The sequence below is a fragment of the Pristiophorus japonicus genome, chromosome 3 (assembly GCF_044704955.1).
Source record: "Pristiophorus japonicus isolate sPriJap1 chromosome 3, sPriJap1.hap1, whole genome shotgun sequence".
NCBI classification, from domain to species: Eukaryota; Metazoa; Chordata; class Chondrichthyes; family Pristiophoridae; genus Pristiophorus; species Pristiophorus japonicus.
In genome coordinates, this window is record NC_091979.1 from 265,501,402 (window position 1) to 265,517,315 (window position 15,914).

Sequence of the window (15,914 nt, forward strand, 5' to 3'; positions counted from 1 at the left end):
ATTACAACATGCTGCGGTGCAGAGGGACCTGGGGTCCTTGTGCATGAATCCCAAAAAGTTAGTTTGCAGGTGCAGCAGGTAATCAGGAAGGCAAATGTAATGTTGGCCTTCATTGTGAGAGGGATGGAGTACAAAAGCAGGGAGGTCCTGCTGCAACTGTATAGGGTATTGGTGAGGCCTCACCTGGAGTACTGTGTGCAGTTTTGGTCACCTTACTTAAGGAAGGATATACTGGCTTTGGAGGGGGTACAGAGATGATTCACTAGGCTGATTCCGGAGATGAGGGGATTACCTTATGATGATAGATTGAATAGACTGGGTCTTTACTCATTGGAGTTCAGAAGGATGAGGGGTGATCTTATAGAAATATTTAAAATAATGAAAGGGATAGACAAGATTGAGGCAGAGAGGTTGTTTCCACTGATCGGGGAGACTAGAACTAGGGGGCACAGCCTCAAAATACGGGGGAGCCAATTTAAAACCGAGTTGAGAAGGAATTTCTTCTCCCAGAGGGTTGTGAATCTGTGGAATTCTCTGCCCAGGGAAGCAGTTGAGGCAAGCTCATTGAATGTATTCAAATCACAGATAGATAGATTTTTAACCAATAAGGGAATTAAGGGTTATGGGGAGCGGGCAGGTAAGTGGAGCTGAGTCCACGGCCAGATCAGCCATGATCTTGTTGAATGGCGGAGCAGGCTCGAGGGGCTAGATGGCCTACTCTTGTTCCTAATTCTTATATTCTTATCTTATAAAGCCTCGTGGGAACCACAAGATGGCATCTTAAAGGGGTAATGCACCTGGGAGCCTTAAAAGGGCCCTACACTATTGGTGGTTCCCACAAAGAGACTTTTTAAGGTAAGAGCGAGTCTAGAGGAGTAATGAGACTGGTATGATGATGTCATAGGATAAGAGTTAAATTTTTTTGTTGATGCTGGTTGGTTACTGTGTTTAAAAGGTTGAAACGAGGGATATGAAGGATTTACAATACTGAATGGGTACTGTGTTTAAATATGATGGATACGAATGATTTACGGAAAGAGTCATATCACGGGGTACAAGTAAAACAAGTAAAAGGGTTAATGGACCCGTGACTAATAATGCAAGGGTTCAGCGGCTGCAGATGAACCGCTAAGGCGACTACTGAGCACAGAGGCAACGCACCAGTTGCGATACCCCATCTCAGCGCAGCCCAGTAAAAAGGGGACAGTATACTGCCACCGTACCTTACCCGGCGGAGCTGGGATTAAACAACTGTTCAGTGCACCTGCAATCTTTTGACATACCAGCTGTACCACATATTGTATGTACCATACAAGTGTACCGTCTATGTATACCTGTTTTCTGTTGGAGGTTATACCCGACACTTCATCACCCTTGCGAGGACTGCAAACACCACATGCTTGCACCGAATAATCTCTGCATGGGATGGTCATGGACCCACACTCACTAACCCACCAGGACGAACAAGGCCGAGGTTACCGGCAATGGCTTTTGGAACTGTGGGGGCGTGGGAGGGGGGTGGGGTGGGGGGGGGGAGTAAGATGTTATGTATTGTCTAGGTACATTAAATATATAATATAAGTACAATGGTGCACCACAGAGAGCGCTGTGGTGGGAGACCTGAAAGTACCTGCAAGAGGTAATATAAAAGGCTGCCCAGCACACCTGAGAGGCACTCTGGAGCTAAACAATAAAGGACCAAGGTCACTGCAGTTATTACAACACCAGACCGTGTGGAGTCAGTGATTTGTGTGCTACATATACCACAAGTATCACGTGAGAAATTTAATGAAATATTTGTTATTAAGGTAAACATTGAGGGATCAATAGGATAGCACCCCTCTCCAAATCAGACTTCAGTTACAGCCAATATTTTTTGAGGCGACTTTTCCCATCACAGTACAGCTCTATGTTAATGCCATTGGCGACAAGCTGGTCTAGTTAATTCCAAATGATCATGTTCTTCTATAAACTTGAAAAGCTAAGCTAGCCCCATTAAAATGTAGACAGATTTCAGATAGTGAAAATTCAGCCTTAGCATTTCTAGATTTCTGGAGCAAATTTCCAACATCAAGAACTTGTTTCTAAATTTGCTGACGAGATTAGGGAAATGTAATGTTGGAGCGAGAGTAAGGATGGGACAAAGCCAAGTAAAATAGTTGTGTTAGATTCCACTGTTACAAGGGTAGATATGACTGTATATTTCTTGACAAGAGTGCGAAACCAGTTCAGAAGAGGATTGCTGCACATTGACGCAAGTGATGTAGAGAGAATAATGATGAAGGTACAGTAGTAAGAGTAAGCTAGAAATCTTTAATGGAGGAACTTAGACCCATGATCAATTTTGGGGTATAACTATTTGAGCATAACTTTAAATCAAGTGCCCCCTTTTGGTAAGGCTACTAGAATCCACCAATTTCCAAATAAAACTTTAAAGGAAACGTTAATCAAATTAAAATTTGGTTCAATTTTGAGGTACATGCAGTGTCTTGGGAGGCAGGTGCAACATTAATATCAACCATCTGATTGGTTGAGTGCTGGCCTAACCGAGATATCCAGAATTGGTTTCAAGTTTCAGTCTGTCACTCTTAAAAGGATTCACCATAAATAAAGCAGCTACATGATGCATGGACATTATCACAGCCATACTTGTGTATGTCTCTCTGACAAATTTCCACTTTGCATCTCAGCTACTCGGTTTGCAGGCGAAGGCTGTACAAATTGGAGAAGGCCTCACTAACTTCAAGTTACTGAGTGGGCAGCAGAGAACAATGTTGCTGATGGAGAAGAGGCCAATCAGTTTGTACTTTCCTTCTCAAGCTCTTCCCTATTCACTAATTCAATGCCCCCAAAGCAGACATGCATGTACAATACCATGATTCATTGAGTTGTGTTAATGTTGCTTTGTCGATTTTAGATTTCACTAGGTGCATCCCAGGAACAAGAGCCAAAGCTCAATGAGCCAAATACGGCCAGCATCATGTAGCCTCCAGTGGCAACACATTTCTACCTCCACAAATATTATTCTCCATCACTTCCAAGAGGCTACCAATGATATATAGCATCCTTATTTATGTCTGCCACAAGGGAAGCGAGCTATAGCCCACATCACCTACCCTTATTGTATCCTTCATGCTCCTGTGTTGATACTTACAAACAAACTGAACATTCATGGAGTGTTAGCCTTTGAGGCTCATGAAGATGTAATGGTTTTGCGCTGGACTCCATAAGGTAAAATGGATATCATCAATGCTATGCTTTGGGTAATCCTGTGATTTGGAAAATAAACTGTAGCAACCTTTCATGCTTTTGCCAGTTCTCCATGGTGAAAGACATTTAAACAAAGCATCAGTGACTTGAAAGTTCCATCTGCGAGCTGAAAATTGATTGATGTTGATTATGTCCCGAGTGGTACTCTGGAATTAATCTAAAGCAAAAAGCTTTAGTGTTGTGATGACCCTGACAGTGTTGGGAGGTGTTTTGCTGGAGTTCTCATTCCAGCATGCAATACAACTGTGCCGTTGCCTTTCTTGTGAATTGCAGTCTATGAAGACAGAGTTCCTTTGGCAAGTCCAAGTGAGTACATCTTTACCCGTAGGCCCAAAATGGAGGACAACAGCGGGTGCAACCTGTCCACATCGGGTGTATTCCTTTGCTTCTCCTCTTCCTCCAAACAAAGTAGAACAGGATTCCCTTAGGGCACTGGTTCTCAAAGTTTTTTGGTTGGAGGATCCCTTTTCAAATGGATTAGCAATCAAGGAACACCTCCTACCCCACCCCCCCCCCCATCTAAACGTTAATTATAGTATAAAAAACTCATAATACAAAAGTGCTGCATGCAAAGAGTGTTTTATAATGCTTTTAAGAACACAGGTATTTCAAATATTTGTCCTTTTTTAAATAATTTACTCACTGATCAATTTTTTTTTAAAAAGAGTGTCTGTGGATTGGCTTTGGATCGATCGTCACTGGACTATTTGATGGTGAAATAGTTTGATTTTCCTCGGTTTGGTGTTAATTGGTCAGTAATAGATGTCAAAACTGCTAATCTAAAAATAGGATTGAGATTAATGAGTTGAAAATTCCAACGTTAAATGTGATAAGGTTAGTGAAATCGATATACAGTTTGTTGTTTTCTATCTTTGTTAAACATTATTAGAAAATAAGAAATAGGAACAGGAGTAGGCCACCTGGCCCCTCGAGCCTGCTTTGCCATCCACTTTCCTGCCCGCTCCCCATAACCCTTTAATCCCTTATCGCTCAAAAATCTGTCGATCTCCGCCTTAACTATATTCAATGACCCAGCCTCCACAGCTCTCTGGGGCACAGAATTCCATAGATTTACAACTCTAGAAGAGAAGAAATTCCTCCTCATTTCAGATTTAAATGGGCGGCCCCTTATTCTGAGACTATGTCCCCTAGTTTTAGTTTCCCTTATGAGGGGAAATATCCTCTCTGCATCCACCTTGTCGAACCTCCTCATTTTCTTATATGTTCTGATAAGATCACTTCTCATTCTTCTGAACTCCAGCGAGTATAGACCCAACCTACTCAACCTATCTTCATGTCAACCCCCTCATCTCCGGAATCAACCTAGTGAATCTTCTCTGAACAGCCTCCAATGCAAGTATATCCTTCCTAAATAAGGAGACCAAAACTGTACGCAGTACTCCAGGTGTGGCCTCACCAATATCCTGTACAGTTGTACCAGGACTTCTCTGCTTTTATACTCTACCCCCTTGCAATAAAGGCTAACATTTCATTTGCCTTCCTGATTACTTGCTGTACCTGCATACCAACTTTTTTGTGTTATGTGCACAAGGACCCCTAGGTCTCTCTGTACTGCAGCACTTTGCAATTTTTCTCCATTAAATTATAAATTGCTTTTCTATTATTTCTGCCAAAGTGGATAACCTCACATTTTCTCACATTATACTTCATCTGCCAAATTTTTGCCCACTCACTTAGCCTGTCTATATCCCTTTGCAGATTTTTTGTGTCCTCCTCACAATTTGCTTTCCCATCCATCTTTGTATCATCGGCAAACTTGGCTACATTACACTCGGTCCCTTCATCCAAGTCATTAATATAGATTGTAAATAGTTGAGGACCCAGCACCGATCCATGTGGCACCTCTATAGTCACTGTTTGCCAACTGGGAAATGACCCATTTATCCCAACTCTCTGTTTTCTATTAGTTAGCCAATCCTCTATCCATGCTAATATAGTACCTCCAATCCTGTGAGCTTTTATGTTGTGCAGTAACCTCTTATGTGGCACCTTATCGAATACCTTCTGGAAATCCAAATATACCACATCCACTGGTTCCCCCTTATCCACCCTGCTCGTTACATCCTCAAAGAATTCCAGCAAATTTGTCAAACATGATTTCCCTTTCATAAAATCATGCTGAATCTGCTTGATTGAATTATGCTTTACCAAATGTCCTGCTACTGCTTCCTTAATAATGGACTCCAGCATTTTTCCATCGACAGAACATAAGAATTAGGAACAGGAGTAGGCCATCTAGCCCCTCGAGCCTGCTCCGCCATTCAACAAGATCATGGCTGATCTGGCTGTGGACTCAGCTCCACTTACCCGCCCGCTCCCCATAACCCTTAATTCCCTTATTGGTTAAAAATCTATCTATCTGTGATTTGAATATATTCAATGAGCTAGCCTCAACTGCTTCCCTGGGCAGAGAATTCCACAGATTCACAACCCTCTGGGAGAAGAAATTCCTTCTCAACTCGTTTTAAATTGGCTCCCCCGTATTTTGAGGCTGTGCCCCCTAGTTCTAGTCTCCCCGACCAGTGGAAACAACCTCTCTGCCTCAATCTTGTCTATCCCTTTCATTATTTTAAATGTTTCTATAAGATCACCCCTCATCTTTCTGAACTCCAAAAAGTAAAGACCCAGTCTACTCAATCTATCATCATAAGGTAACCCCCTCATCTCCGGAATCAGCCTAGTGAATCGTCTCTGTACCCCCTCCAAAGCTAGTATATCCTTCCTTAAGTAAGGTGACCAAAACTGCACGCAGTACTCCAGTTGCGGCCTCACCAATACCCTATACAGTTGCAGCAGGACCTCCCTGCTTTTGTACTCCATCCCTCTCGCAATGAAGGCCAACATTCCATTCGCCTTCCTGATTACCTGCTGCACCTGCAAACTAACTTTTTGGGATTCATACACAAAAACCCCCAGGTCCCTCTGCACTGCAGCATGTTGTAATTTCTCCCCATTCAAATAATATTTCCTTTTACTGTTTTTTTTTCCAAGGTGGATGACCTCACATTTTCCGACATTGTATTCCATCTGCCAAACCTTAGCCCATTCGCTTAACCTATCTAAATCTCTTTGCAGCCTCTCTGTGTCCTCGACACAACCCGCTTTCCCACTAATCTTTGTGTCATCTGCAAATTTTGTTACACTACACTCTGTCCCCTCTTCCAGGTCATCTATGTATATTGTAAACAGTTGTGGTCCCAGCACCGATGCCTGTGGCACACCACTAACCACCAATTTCCAACCCGAAAAGGACCCATTTATCCCGACTCTCTGCTTTCTGTTAGCTAGCCAATTCTCTATCCATGCTAATACATTTCCTCTGACTCCACGTACCTTTATCTTCTGCAGTAACCTTTTGTGTGGCACCTTATCGAATGCCTTTTGGAAATCTAAATACACCACATCCATCGGTACACCTCTATCCACCATGCTCATTATATCCTCAAAGAATTCCAGTAAATTAGTTAAACATGATTTCCCCTTCATTAATCCATGTTGCGTCTGCTTGATTGCACTATTCCTATCTAGATGTCCCGCTATTTCTTCCTTAATGATAGCTTCAAGCATTTTCCCCACTACAGATGTTAAACTGTAGTTACCTGCCTTTTGCCTGCCCCCTTTTTTTAAACAGAGGCGTTACATTAGCTGCTTTCCAATCCGCTGGTACCTCCCCAGAGTCCAGAGCATTTTGGTAGATTACAACGAATGCATCTGCTATAACTTCCGCCATCTCTTTTAATACCCTAGGATGCATTTCATTAGGACCAGGGGACTTGTCTACCTTGAGTTCCATTAGCCTGTCCAGCAATACCTCCCTAGTGATAGTGATTATCTCAAGGTCCTCCCTTCCCACATTCCCATGACCAGCAATTTTTGGCATGGTTTTTGTGTCTTCCACTGTGAAGACCGAAGCAAAATAATTGTTTAAGGTCTCAGCCATTTCCACATTTCCCATTATTAAATCCCCCTTCTCATCTTCTAAAGGACCAACATTTACTTTAGTCACTCTTTTCCTTTTTATATATCGGTAAAAGCTTTTACTATCTGTTTTTATGTTTTGCGCAAGTTTACTTTCGTAATCTATCTTTCCTTTCTTTATTGCTTTCTTAGTCATTCTTTGCTGTCGTTTAAAATTTTCCCAATCTGTTAGTTTCCCACTAACTTGGCCACCTTATACGCATTGATTTTTCATTTGATACTCTCCTTTATTTCCTTGGTTATCCACGGCTGGTTATCCCTTCTCTTACCGCCCTTCTTTTTCACTGGAATATATTTTTCTTGAGCACTATGAAAGAGCTCCTTAAAAGTGCTCCACTGTTCCTCAATTGTGCCACTGTTTAGTCTGTGTTTCCAGTCTACTTTAGCCAACTCTGCCCTCATCCCACTGTAGTCCCCTTAGTTTAAGCATAGTACGCTCGTTTGAGACACTACTTCCTCACCCTCAATCTGTATTACAAATTCAACCATACTGTGATCACTCATTCCTAGAGGATCTTTTACCAGGAGATCGTTTATTATTCCTGTCTCATTACACAGGACCAGATCTAAGATAGCTTGCTCCCTTGTAGGTTCTGTAACATACTGTTCTAAGAAACAATCCCGTTTGTTAGGCTAACAGATGTTTAGGCTAACTGGTCTATAGTTTCCTGCTTTTTGTCTGCCTCCTTTTTTAAATTGGGGAGTTACATTTGTGGTGTTGTGAGCTGAAAGTGCTGATTGTTTGATCTTATCTACCCGCCAATCTTCATGTCGCTCTCAGTGCTCCTCCATGCGCACCCACTCTGCGCAGCACGTGGCTGCCGCACTCCGCTCCCACCTCACACCAAGCCCGCCGCTCATTGGCTTACTCTGGACCACTTCCTGTGGTCATTCATTGGTCTAGCTAGATAAAAGAGTTACTACCGGATTACAGTGGAACCTTTGATTTAAACGAGTTGGATGTTAAGACCTACATATTCAGATCTGCTTCCCAGATGATTATCCTGTTGTGTATCTGTAAAGCATGTACTCCCATGTTCCACCATCAGGGAGCTCATCCCCTGAAGTCCCAAAGGGTCCCTGCATCCCTTGGGAGCACTGTACATAAGCTGGCCCCTAAGGCCTGTTCCTCACTTTGGAGTGTCTTATTAAAGACTGAGGTCACTGTTACTTTGACCTCCCTGTGTGCAGCCTCATCTGTGTTCGGAACACAATAACTGCTGACGAGAATATGAATCCAACGCAAAGATGCAGCAAACTGTGGGCATCCTGGAGAAGTTCTCGGAGGGTGAGGACTGGGAAGCCTATGTCGAATGGCTAGACCAGTACTTTGTAGTCAACGAGCTGGACGGAGAAGGAAGCGCTGCAAAAAGGAGAGCGGTTCTCCTCACAATCTGCGGGGCACCGACCTATAGCCTCATGAAGAATCTTCTGGCTGCGGTGAAACCCACAGATAAGTCATATGAGGAGCTGTGTACACGGGTTCGGGAGCATTTTAACCCGAGGGAGAGCATGCTGATGGCGAGGTATCGGTTCTACACGTGCCAACGATCTGACGGTCAGGAAGTGGCGAGCTACGTTGCCGAGCTAAGGCAACTTGCAGGACAATGTGAGTTTGATGGCTACCTGGGAGCAATTGCTCAGAGACTTTTTTGTACTGGGCATTGGCCACGAGACCATCCTACGAAAACTTTTGACTGTCGAGACACCGACCCTCAGCAAGGCCATTGCGATTGCACAGGCATTTATGTCCACCAGTGATAACACCAAACAATTCTCTCAGCACACAAGTGCTGGCAATGTTCATAAATTAACTGGAACTGTGTTTGCGAGCAGAAATGTACAGGGAAGAACCCACCAGTCTGCAACTGCCAGCAGGCTTTAGGTGACCCAGATGACTCAGAGTCCCCAACAAAGGATGAATGCAAGGCAATTCACACCTTGTAGGTGTTGTGGAGGCTTCCATTCAGCCTATTCATGCCACTTCAAAGGATATGTTTGCAAGAGCTGTGGAACAATAGGGCTCCTCCAACGAGCTTGCAAACGAACTGCAAGCTCTGCAAAACCTCTCACCACCACGTGGCAGAGGAAGATCGGTCCATGGTGGATCAAAGCAATTTCGAGCCTCAGAGAGAGGAGGTAGATGCTGAAGTACACGGGGTGCACACATTTTCGACGAAGTGTCCACCTATAATGCTAAACATAAGATTGAATGGCTTACCCATAGCCATGGAACTGGACACTGGCGCTAGCCAATCCATCATGAGTAAAAAGATGTTTGAGAGACTGTGGTGCAATAAGGCATTCAGACCAGCCCTGAGCCCCATCCACACGAAACTGAGAACGTACACCAAACAGCTCATCACTGTCCTGGGCAGCGCCATGGTCAAGATCACCTACGAGGGCACGGTGCACGAATTGCCACTCTGGATTGTCCCAGGCGATAGCCCCACACTGCTTGGAAGCAGCTAGCTGGGCAAAATCTGCTGGAACTGGGATGACATCCGAGCGCTATCACGTGTCAATGAGGCCTCATGTACCCAGGTTCTTAACAAATTTCCTTCCCTTTTTCAGCCAGGCATTGAAAACTTTTCCAGGGCGAAGGTGCGGATCCACTTGGTCCCATCAACACGTGATAGCGCTCGGATGTCATCCCAGTTCCAGCGGATTTTGCCCAGCCTGCTCCTTCCAAGCAGTGTGGGGCCATCGCCCGGGACAATCCAGAGGCACGACCCATTCATCACAAGGCGCGAGCGGTACCTCACATGATGAGGGAGAGAGTGGAAATTGAGCTGCACAGGCTGCGACGCGAGGGCATAATTTCCCCAGTGGAATTCAGCGAGTGGGCCAGCCCGATTGTTCCAGTACTCAAAAGTGATGGCACGGTCAGGATTTGCGGCAATTATAAAGAAACTATTAATAGTTTCTCGCTACAGGACCAATACCCGTTACCTAAGGCATAGACCTATTTGCGATGCTGGCAGGAGGCAAGACGTTCACCAAGCTCGACCTGACTTCGGCCTACATGACGCAGGAGCTGGAGGAGTCTTCAAAGGGCCTCACCTGCATCAACACGCACAAGGGATTGTTCATCTACAATCGATGCCCGTTTGGAGCCTACTCAAGTCAGTACCACACATGGTAGTCTTTCAGGACGACATATTGGTCACGGGTCGGGACACCGTCGAGCACCTACAAAACCTGGAGGAGGTCCTCCAGCGACTGGATCGCGTAGGGCTGCGGCTGAAGAGGTCGAAATGCGTCTTCATGGCAATAGAAGTGGAGTTTTTGGGGAGAAGGATCGCGGCAGACGGCATTCGGCCCACAGACGCCAAGACAGAGGCTATCAAAAACGTGCCCAGGCCACAGAACGTCACGGAGCTGCGGTCATTCCTGGGACTCCTCAACTATTTTGATAACTTCCTACCGGGGTTAAGCACCCTTTTAGAGACCCTACATGTGTTATTGCACAAAGGTGAGAACTGGGTATGGGGAAAAAAAACAAGTAATTGCTTTTGAGAAAGCCAGAAACATTTTATGCTCCAACAAGCTGCTTGTATTGTATAACCCATGTAAAAGACTTGTGCTAGCATGTGACGCGTCGTCGTACGGAGTCGGGTGTGTATTACAACAGGCTAACGTTGCGGGGAAGTTGCAACCTGTTGCCTATGCTTCCAGGAGCTTGTCTAAGGCCGAGAGGGCCTACAGCATGATTGAGGAAGAGTCATTAGCGTGTGTGTTCGGGGTAAAAAATGCATCAGTACCTGGCTGGCCTCAAATTTGAGCTGGAAACCGATCACAAGCCCCTCACATACCTGTTCGCTGAAAACAAGGGGATAAATACTAATGCCTCAGCCCGCATACAAACGTGGGCACTCACGCTATCAGCGCATAACTATACCATCCGCGACAGGCCAGGCACCGAGAACTGTGCAGATGCTCTCAGTCGGCTACCATTGACCACCACGGGGGTGGAAATGGCGCAGTCTGCAAAGTTGTTGATGGTGGCGCAGCCCGCAGACTTGTTGATGGTCATGGAAGTGTTTGAAAATGATAAATCACCTGTCACGGCCCGCCAGATTAGGACTTGGACCAGCCAAGATCTGCTGTCCCTAGTAAAAACTGTGTACTGCATGGGAGCTGGGCCAGCATCCCCATTGAAATGCAAATGCAAGAGCCAATCAAGCCGTTCCAGCGGCAAAAGGAAGAGCTGTCCATTCAGGCAGACTGCCTGTTGTGGGGTAACCACATAGTGCTACCAAAAAAGGGCAGGGAGACGTTCATCTCGGATCTCCACAGCACACACCCGGGTATAGTAATGATGAAAGCGATAGCCAGATCCCACGTGTGGTGGCCCGATATCGACTGTGACTTAGAGTCCTGTGTACGGCAATGCAGCATATGTGCTCAGTTGAGCAACGCGCCCAGAGAGGCACCGCTAAGTTTGTGGTCCTGGCCCTCCAGACCATGGTCGAGGATCCATGTCGACTATGCGGGTCCGTTTCTCGGTAAAATGTTCCTGGTGGTGGATGCTTTTTCAAAATGGATTAAATGTGAAATAATGTCGGGAAGCACCGCCACCGCCACCATTGAAAGTCTGAGGGCCATGTTTGCCACCCACGGCCTGCCTGACATACTGGTCAGTGACAACGGCCATGTTTCACCAGTGCTGAATTTAAAGAATTCATGACCCGCAATGGGATCAAACATGTCACCTCGGCCCTGTTTAAACCAGCCTCCAATGGGCAGGCAGAGCGGGCAGTACAAACCATCAAACAGAGCCTTAAATGAGTCACAGAAGGCTCACTCCAAACCCGCCTGTCCCACAGCTACCGCACGAGACCCCACTTGCTCACAGGGGTGCCCCCGGCTGAGCTACTCATGAAAAGGACACTTAAAACCAGACTCTCGCTGGTTCACCCCAACCTGCATGATCAGATAGAGAACAGGCGGCAGCAACAAAATGTAAACGATGGTCGCGCCACTGTGTCACGGGAAATTGATCTGAATGACCCTGTGTATGTGCTAAACTATGGACATGGTCCCAAGTGGATTGCGGGCACGGTGATAGCTAAAGAAGGGAATAGGGTGTTTGCAGTCAAACTAGACAATGGACAAATTTTCAGAAAGCACCTGGACCAAACGAGGCTGCGGTTCACAGACTGCCCTGAACAACCCACAGCAGGCACCACCTTTTTCGAGCCCACAATACACACCCAAAGGATCAACGACACCACCCCGGACCAGGAAATCGAACCCATCACGCCCAACAGCCCTGCAAGGCCAGGCTCACCTAGCAGCCCTGCAGGGCCAACAACACGCCAGCCCAGCGAGGGCACAGCCAACACACCAGAACAGACATTTGTACCGAGACGGTCCACCAGGGAAAGAAAGGCTCCCGACCGCCTCACCTTGTAAATAGTTTTCACTTTGACTTTGGTGGGGGCGGGGGGTGGGAGTGATGTTGTGTATCTGTAAAGCATGCACTCCCATGTTCCGCCAACAGGGAGCTCATCCCCTGAAGTCCCAAGGGATCCCAGCATCCCTTGGGAGCACTATATATAAGCCGGCCCCTAAGGCCTGTTCCTCACTCTGGAGTGTCTTATTAAAGACTGTTACTTTAACCTCCCTGTGCGCAGCCTCATCTGTGTTAGGAACACAATATATCCTTTGAAGGTGTTAACTGTGGATATCTCAGAATCTTACTCTTAATCTCTGCAGACCCCATGGAACGTCTCTATGGTCACCAGTTTGTAAAACATTGTCTTAGAGAAGCCATGGTGAGTTTATTGAAAATAGCCGTGCCAACAGTCACCAACAGCTGCGGATGCTGGAAATCTGAAATATAAACAGAAAATTCTGAAAACATTCATTTCAGGTAGCATTTGAGTTCTGATGAAAAGTCATGGAGGGTGAAGCAAAATGAGAAAACCACCCTGGATGACTAGGAAAATTGAGAATGGCATTAAAGAAAAGGAGAAAGCGTTCAAGGTTCAAGAACTCAAGTTGTGAAGAAGGAGCTTTATAAAGTTCATGTTGGAAAATGTCAAACACTTGACAAAGACTACAAAGAGGACACAGGAAGGGGACATAGCAACAATCTTAGATTATATGTATGGGGAAAGTATTATGTCTTGAATAAAGAGTCAGACCAGATACTGCAAGCTCAAAGTAAGCTGTGACCGTAATCCTTTATTACAGGTCTGAGTGCCTCTCCAGCCTGTGAGGCCTCCTTATGTATAGGTGCTCCCAAGGGATTGTGGGATCCCTTGGGATTCCAGGGGATGAGCCCTCTGGTGGTTAAACATGGTATTTACAGGTTTACATATATAATAACCCCCCCCACAAGTGTCAATAGTGTAACTATTTACAATATGAGTTGATCTGGGGCCTTCCTTTCGTCTCGGTGCAAATGCTGGTTTTGATGAGTCGTTTGTTGGGCCCTCTCTGGGCTGCTGCGCAGCTGGCCTTGCTGGGCGTGGTGAGTCCTGTTGGGCTGCTGCGGGTGATGGGTTCTGTTTCGTGGTCAACCGCTGGGTCGGTTGCCACTTGTGTATGTGTTGGAGGGTCGAAAAAGGTAGAGTCTGTTGTGGGTTGTTCTGGTCATCCGTGATTCTGAGTTTGGTTTGGTCCGAGTGTTTCCTGCAGGTGAGTCTATTCGAAAGTTTGACCTGAAACACCCTGCTCCCCTCTTTGGCCACGACAGTGACGGGAAGCCACTTGGGACCTTGTCCATAGTTCAACACAAATACGGGATCATTAATCTCGATTTCACGTGACACATTGCGCGATCATGATATGTATTCTGTCGAAGCCGCCTGCTCTCTACCTGTTCGTGTAGATCAGGGTGGACTAACGAGAGCGTTATCTTAAGTGCCCTTTTCATGAGCAGTTCAGCGGGGGGAACCCCAGTGAGCGAGTGGGGTTTTATGCGGTAACTAAGCAGGACTCAGGATAGGCGAGTCTGCAGTGAGCTTTCAGTTATTCTCTGCAAGCTCTGCTTGATTGTTTGCACTGCTCGCTCTACCTGACCGTTGAACGCTGGTATAAACGGGGCAGATGTGACATGTTTGATCCCATTGCAGGTCATGAACTCTTTGAACTCAGCACTGGTGAAGCACGGCCCATTGTCACTCACAAGGACGTCAGGCAGGCCATGCGTGGCAAACATGGCCCATAGGCTTTCAATGGTGGCAGCGGACATGCTTGCCGACATTATCACACATTCAATCCATTTATCTATCTATTCTATCTATCTATTTGGAGTATGCATCTACAACCACAAGGAACGTCTTTCCCAAGAATGGGCCTGCACAGTCGACATGGACACTGGACCACGGTTTAGAGGGCCAGGACCATAAACTTAGTGGCGCCTCCCTGGGTGCATTGCTTAACTGTGAACATGTATTACATTTGTGCATGCAGGACTCTAAGTTTGCATCGATACCAGGCCACCACAGGTGGGATCTGGCTATCGCTTTCATCATTACGATGCCTGGGTGGGTGCTGTGGAGGTCACTAATGAAGGTGTCCCTGCCCTTTTTTGACACCACTGTCCAATTACCCCATAGGAGGCAGTCTGCCTGTATAGACATTTCATCTCTGGTACGGCTTTATTTCTTCCTGCATCTCTAACGGGACACTAGACCAACTCCCGTGGAGCACACAATTTTTTTACTCAAGACAGTAAGGGGTCCTGGCTCGTCCCCTGATCTGTCGGGCGATAACAGTTGCTCACTCTTGAATGCTTCCATTACAATAACTAAATCTGCAGGCTGCTGTGCCATCTCCACCCCCGTGGTGGGCTATGGCAGCCTACTGAGAGCATCAGCACAGTTTTCTGTGCCTGGCCTGTGGCAGATGGCGTAGTTGGATGCGGACAACGTGAGCGCCCATCTCTGGATGCGGGCCGATGCATTCGTATTTATCCCCTTACTTTCAGAAAAGGGGGATATAAGTGGCATATGGTGGGTTTCGAATTCAAATTTGAGCCCAAACAGATATTGATGCATTTTCTTTACCCCATAAACACACGCTAACGCTTCTTTTTCGATCATGCTGTAGGCCCTCTCAGCCTTAGACAGACTTCTGGATGCATAAGCAACCGGTTGCAATTTCCCAAATTCATTAGCTTGTTGCAATACACACCCGATACCATAGGACAACGCATCACATGCTAGTATTAAACGCTTACATGGATCGTACAATACAAGCAATTAGTTTCAGCATAACAGTTTCCGAGCTTTCTCAAAGGCATTTTCTTGGCTTTTACCCCATACCCATTCATCTCCTTTATGCAGTAAAGCAGTGGTTCTAACAATGTGCTTAGACCCGGCAAGCAGTTACCAAAGTAGTTCAGGAGTCCTAGAAACAACCACAGCTCCGTCACATACTGTAGTCTCGGTGTGTTCTCGATTGCCTCCGACTTCGAATCGGTGGGTCTGATGCCGTCCACCGCGATTCTTCTCCCCAGGAACTCCACTTCGAGCTTTTTAACCTGAGCCCCACATGATTAAGCCGACTGAGAACCTCCTCCAGGTTCTGCAGGTGCTCGACGGTATCCCGACCTGTAACCAAGATGTCGTCCTGGAAGACCACAGTATGCGGGACCGACTTCAGCAAGTTTTCCATGTTCCTCTGGAATA